Here is a 6,566-nt window from a genome sequence, read left to right on the forward strand (position 1 = left end):
AAAAAAAGGTAAGTGTTTTCACAAACATCAGCACCAATGTGGAGGTGAGCAGTACAGTGCACATTCAGTGCAATTAGCACAGGCTGGATAGGAGGAAACAACATTTTATAAATGGCACGTAAGTGAGAAGTGTCCAGGGTAAAGAAAACTTGGTAATAAAAAATAAAGCAATAAATAACTTAAAAAATACTATCTCATCATATTAGTCTGCTAATTAGACCTAATAACTGCCCCCTAAATTAATTTCTATACCCATAGACTACCGCATCTCTGAGACTTCATCAGAGAAGCTTCTTTGCACAGTGGACTGTAATTAACATAGAAACTCACATGTCACAGTAGCTAAGAGCATCTGTGCAGTGCTCAGTCACAAATATGAGATCTCACATTCCCTGTCCCCAAGGATCAGCAAACATGACAGAAGAGATTGGTGGGAGGGTTGTAAGAATCAGATATCAGGAGGGACTAGAATAAAACAGTATCTTCTAAACATGGCAGGACCCTTGCACTCAGGAATCCACAGCACCAGGTCTAGTCAGTCAACATTCAAGCTTAAACAGGGTTGGGGCTTAAGAGCTTCACCACTAGTTGAGGCTCTATGGATATTTGATAGCTTTTTGGGGAGACAGATTAAGTAGGTCAACCATACTCCAGACTAACCATGATCCATATTCACGGTAAGGAATGTAATCAAAATTCATTCTATGCACATACAAAAGTATCAATAAAATATGTTTAAATAATTTAAGTATAAATATACAAATATATACATAACATAAATTATATATTTAAAATATTATAAAAATAAATTAATATTTAAAATACTAAATCATGTAGTATAGGCATGGCTTACTGATAACTAACCAAATCAATCAATTGATAGAATTACATACATTTGTATTATGAAAGGTGAGTGTTTACAATGGAAGGAAGGGAACTAAGAGCAGGGCTTTTGCTGTGTTACATAAAATGGCACAGCAACATGTTGGTGTGGAAAATTACATTAAGGTAACAGAAAGTATGTTAATGAAATAAAATGGCATGCTATCTAGTGTGGGATATTTATCCACAATAATGAGAAATCAACTACTTATGTAAACCTTATTGATTCTGCAATAAGCAATACAGTATATAATGTCCCAGACATGCAGATATATGGATCAGTTCTAAAACAGAAAGAATTCAAACCATTAAATGCCTTCCCTGTGCACTGCAAGATGGTAGGCTGGGAAGGTAAGGGATTTTCCAAAAATATTAATCCCTTTATTATTTTTAGATGAATATCTTGAGAATTAAACCTGCAAAATATACTTAAACCATGTATAGCCTACATAAATCAAAGCAAACTTTCTTTTTCCCCTTTTCTTCTATTGGATATTTTCTTTATTTAAATTTCAAATGTTATACCCTTTCCTAGTTTCCCCTCGGAAACCTCTCATCCCACTCACCACGCCTACCTCCATGAGGGTGCTCCCTCACCTCCATTGTTGGTGGGATTGCAAACTGGAAACATCCTGGAGGTTCCTCAAAAAATTGAACATTCCACTATCTGAGGACCCAACTATACCACTCCTGGGCATATACCCAAAAGATACTCCAACATATAACAAGGACACGTGCTCCACTATGTTCATAGCAACCTTATTTATAATAGCCAGAAGCTGGAAAGAACCCAACTGCCTTTCAATGCAGAAAATGTGGTACATTTGCACAATGGAGTACTACTCGGCTATTAAAAACAATGACTACATCAAATTCATAGACAAATGGATGGAACTAGAAAAATGTCATCCTGAGTGAGATAACTCAATCACAAAAGAACACATATGATATGTATTCCCCAATAAGTGGATATTAGCTCAAAAGTTTGGAATACTCAAATACAATTTACAGACTACACAAAGCTCAAGAAGAAGAAAGACAAAATTGTGGACGCCTCAGCACTTCTTTTAAGGGGAAACAAAATACTCAAAGGAAATACGGAGACAAAGTGTGGAGCAGAGACTGAACGAAAGGTCATCCAGAGACTGTCACAACACACATGGGGTTTCTCCACACATTCTGTCACCCAACCCAGTCACTACTGGGGATGCCAAGAAGTACATGCTGACAGGAGTTTGATATAGCTGTCTCCAAAGCAAACTTTCTAATCCTTTCTAATGTGAAAGTAAAAGGGTTTCTTTGTGGTTTGAACATGATTGTAATCTATTTTTCTGTGTTTTCTTATGCAGTCTTCTAAACATAGTATTGCTTAATAAAACAGTTTCTTTTCTGTTTCCAGGAGCAATTATAATAATTATATTTTCTACATATATAGAAGTTTTCTACATATATAGTGTTTAACATTCGGACCCCAGTGCCCCTGATGCTTTAAATTGGGGCTACTGGTAGCATTTCTCTGTCCACTTGCTGGAGACTGTTGACTAAGTTGGAGTGATTGTGTTTCATAAACTCTTCCTGTTACCTTCTGACTGCACGACTATTTTCCTCTGAAAGTAAGCTATTTTCAAAAGCACCTGTGGCAATGGCTGTACTTCCTTCAGTATATTGTCTATAACACTGAGGGTCCTACACACGTGTGGAACACAAACTTGAGTACTCAGCCATCTTCTAGCTATGATATCTTCTTGTAGTTGTGTGTGTGTGTGTGTGTATAACATGTGTATAACAGAAACTTGAGTACCCAGCCATCTTCCAACTATGCTATGTTCTTGTAGTTGTGTGTGTGTGTGAGTGTGTGTGTGTGTGTGTGTGTGTGTGTGTATGTGCACGTGTGTATTTTTGATAACAGGCAGTTCAGTCTTACTATTTACAATATCTATTTTTTTGTCAATAGATTGATGTTCCAAGCCAATAAATGAATATAAAATCTTTCAATGTTTAGGTTTTAAAATTCTTAGATAATAAAAGTCTTATATTTTGTTCAAATGTCTGGATTTTTCTCTTAATTGTAAAAAGAAATATAGCATTTTAGCATAATTAAATTCACACACAAAACACAAAAATATATACATACATATACCATGAAATATGAAAATCTTTTGAGAATATTTCATTCTAGTGAATGCACCTGGTAAGTACTTTGTTCTGTGTTAATATGATGTTCCTAAAGTCATCTCAGAATCATCCAGGGTTATTATTAAGGGTGTTAGACTGCCCCATCTTCAGTGTTGAATCGTAACTGCTTATGGTATAAACATCCATTTTCCATTTAATAAATTGCTGTGTAATTGTCCAGCTTTTTTCAGTATTTATGCTCCCTCTACAAAGTTTAGAGTTGGTCTTTCCTTTGTTTGAACTGTAGTAAAAGTATTAGTTAGGCAAAATGTTAGACTGTTTCCTGTTCATTTAAATGAATCATTCCACAGACATGATGCAATGAGCCTTCTGATTGTCAGTGTTGTGCCAAGTCCTGAACACATGAAGAAATGAAAGTGCAGCTCTTAGAGTAAGAAAAGAAACTGGGTACATTGAATGTAGGATGTTTGTATATTACTTAGGAAATTAACGTATTTTACATAGGTGTGTACTGATCCGTGTTGCATTTTGTAGGAATCTATGAAGTGAGATTTCATGCCTATGAGTTAGAGATTCAGATACTTCAAAAGACCTAGATGGTGGCAGAGAGAAGTTTTCATTATTCAGATGAAAACTTTATCTGGACAAATCATGCGTTTTTACATGCTCTGCATAATTCCCAGTTCAACTCCAAAGGTCACAAGAAGGCGGCATTTTGTTGGTCATACGTATGGCCTCCAGTATAGTTCACTTTGTTTTGATGACCGAGTACTGGGTTCCAACTACTGAGATGCTAAATTTGCCTCTGCCGTTTGTCGTTTCCTCTGCAACTTTGAAATTGTGGATAACAATCAGAGCAGTGGCCTTGAAAGGACCCAGATGTGATCTTTGGTTTAAAAAAAGAAAAGATTAAGTTTCTCTCTTATTGAAGAGTACACTGTAGTGATATTTTATTTTACATTCTTTACTTTGTAGGAATAATAGAAGTGTAGTAAAGTTACACCAAAACAAAACACTCTCTTTTTCTCTATGATTAATTATATTTATTGGAAGCTCTTCAGGAGTACACACATGTGCTCACATGAGCCTGCATGTGCAAACACATACACATACACACACACACACACACACAACTATGAAGGGTCAAATTATAGATCTGTACCTGCTTGTACTGTGGCTTGCATGCAAAAGTATTCAAAGTAAAATATTTCTTTCAGTGACAAACTTGACAAAATTCTTAATCTTCAATACCTTTTCTAACAATTATTTTTATTTTCAGGTTCAGTTATTATTTTTTCTTTTTTGTTAACCAATGTGCCACTCCACACATATCACAGGGAGGTAGTATCGCAGCTGGCCTCAAGCTCTTGGGAATTGTGTTTTCACCTTGGAGTGCTGGGATTACAAGCATGAGTGTTCATTCTCAAACCCGATTTATCAACTTTATAAGTATCATGAATTTGTGCACTATAGGCTGAATGCAGGTGATTTTATAAATTCATATATACAGGGTCTTCTTATGAAAATTTAATTTTAAAATTCAGCAGTTATATAAATGTGTTCACAACCCTATAGACACACATACATAAATACATATATGTAGTTTATAAAATAAATATATAATTTGCTATTTTTCAACTGGACATTGAAGTTTACTTAATATATACATGTCACACATGACACTGGGAAAATGAAAAATGCTATTTCCATAAGCAGATTAAAGGTCCATGCTATCTGCATTATAGCAACATCCCCAGGATTCTAGCCGCAATTCCAGCACTTTCGTCATGTAGCTGATTTACCAAGAGCTGGACCGAAGGGCAATGGTTGCAGTGTACCTAGGACCTCATGTGGCTTGGCATCCGGGGAGGAAGACATAGTCTTTTCAGCACACGCCCCAGTTTCTGAGTCTTCCACTTCAGAATACTCAACAGTTTCCTCTGCGGAATCAAATTCAGTGTTATCCCGCTGACGGTTCATTCCTCCGTCTCTGGATTACCTCTGCCTTGTACTGTGTGTTCTGATACTTCTGCTACGCCTTCATTCTCCCTTTTCAGACAGGTGATTCCACTGCCCCTTTGTTCAATTTCTTTATGAAGTTTCCCCCTCTCTTTAAGTGCTTCATCTAGAGCGTTGCTCTGTTTTTCTACTACTTCTCTCCAATACTGAGAAGATGGGTTTTCTTTAATCATAAGATCAAATGCTTCCTGAATGATGCTTCTGCATCTATTTTCATTAGCTTCTGGACCACAGCTCAAAGTCTCAGATGTTAGCTGGTCATCCTAAAGCTTTCTTTTGGACAAGCCTTTTGGCAACTCGTTCTGTCTGCCAGCAAGAGACCCAGCTACAGGAGGCCGAATCATCTTCAGCATGCTCCTTGGAACAGAACTGTTCTTCACCTTCCCTTGGGCCCCTTCCTCGTTCTGCTTCATACAAGGATTCAGTTTTCAGAGACTACCGTGCTGGGTTCCCAGCGAGCATAGGAATGGTACAAGCCCCTGGCACCGATAGCACCAGAATGACTGGGCCTGTAGACTGACCCGCAGACCTGGTCTCTGATGCAACCCTAATTTGCCGGTTTTTACCCCTAAATGATTTTCTTATGTTTATGAATATATTAAATATTTATTGTTTACACAGGGTTCATAGAGAAAACTCATTTGTGACACTGAACATAATCAGCTGTTTTTAGATTAGGTGACTATATTTCTTTATTATTTTATTTTTATTTATTATAGGACCACATAAGTAAAAAGAACAGTTGTTTTTTTTTAAATGAAAAAAGAGGGGAAAATGTAAGTTTTTTTAGGATCACACACAATTTAGATCCCTTTGGCTTCTAACAAACTCAGATCCATAAAATGAGCTGATTTCCTATAAACGCTTTCAGTGGGAGGACTCGGTATGCCATGAGGTGTTTTCTGTGTTTCCTAGGGTTCACCCAGCAGTTGTTCCCATTTGTTTTCAATAGGGAGCAGGAACATGGCCAGGGCTTTGAGAAAAATAGAGAAAATCATTGTATGTAGAACTATTCCTCAATAAGACAGTTAATTCTGTCACCAAGTAATTCTGCATAAAATTTTAACATCAAAATCAACTCCTCTCCTTTTATAAATTCTTTTGGGAGGGGGGGAGACAGGGAATAAAGTTTATTTTAATATTACAGCATTCAGCCTTAAAACTCCCCTTAAATCGTGTGTGTGTGTTTGTGTGTTTGTGTGTGTGTGTGTGTGTGTGTGTGTGTGTGTGTGATTCTGGTCTCTCTATAACAGAATCCACAAGTGTGGATTGGGGAAACAGAACTGTGTATGAAGTTACGTTCTGGAGAAGAATTATTTCTGATTTCTGGCAGAGGTAACTTGTTTGAACTGTAGGCTTAATACATTCTTCATATTGAGGGTTTTTTTTTAAGAGCTGTGCCCTGGAAGCAAATGATGATAGAACAAGAGTAATCTCCCTCTGTGTCTGTTTCTGTGTCTGTGTGTCTGTATCTGTGATTGTGTCTGTATCTGTCTCTCTGTCTCTGTGTCTGTCTCTGTCTCTGTCTC

The 6,566-nt window shown here is 36.9% G+C and overlaps 1 pseudogene; it reads right to left on the reverse strand.

Moving 5' to 3' along the window:
- Positions 1 to 4,803: 4,803 nt before the first annotated feature.
- On the reverse strand, positions 4,804 to 5,465 carry Gmnn-ps1 (geminin, pseudogene 1; annotated as a pseudogene).
- Positions 5,466 to 6,566: the final 1,101 nt, after the last annotated feature.

This window comes from Rattus norvegicus, chromosome 11 (genome assembly GCF_021556685.1).
Source record: "Rattus norvegicus strain SHRSP/BbbUtx chromosome 11, alternate assembly SHRSP_T2T, whole genome shotgun sequence".
NCBI lineage: Eukaryota > Metazoa > Chordata > Mammalia > Rodentia > Muridae > Rattus > Rattus norvegicus.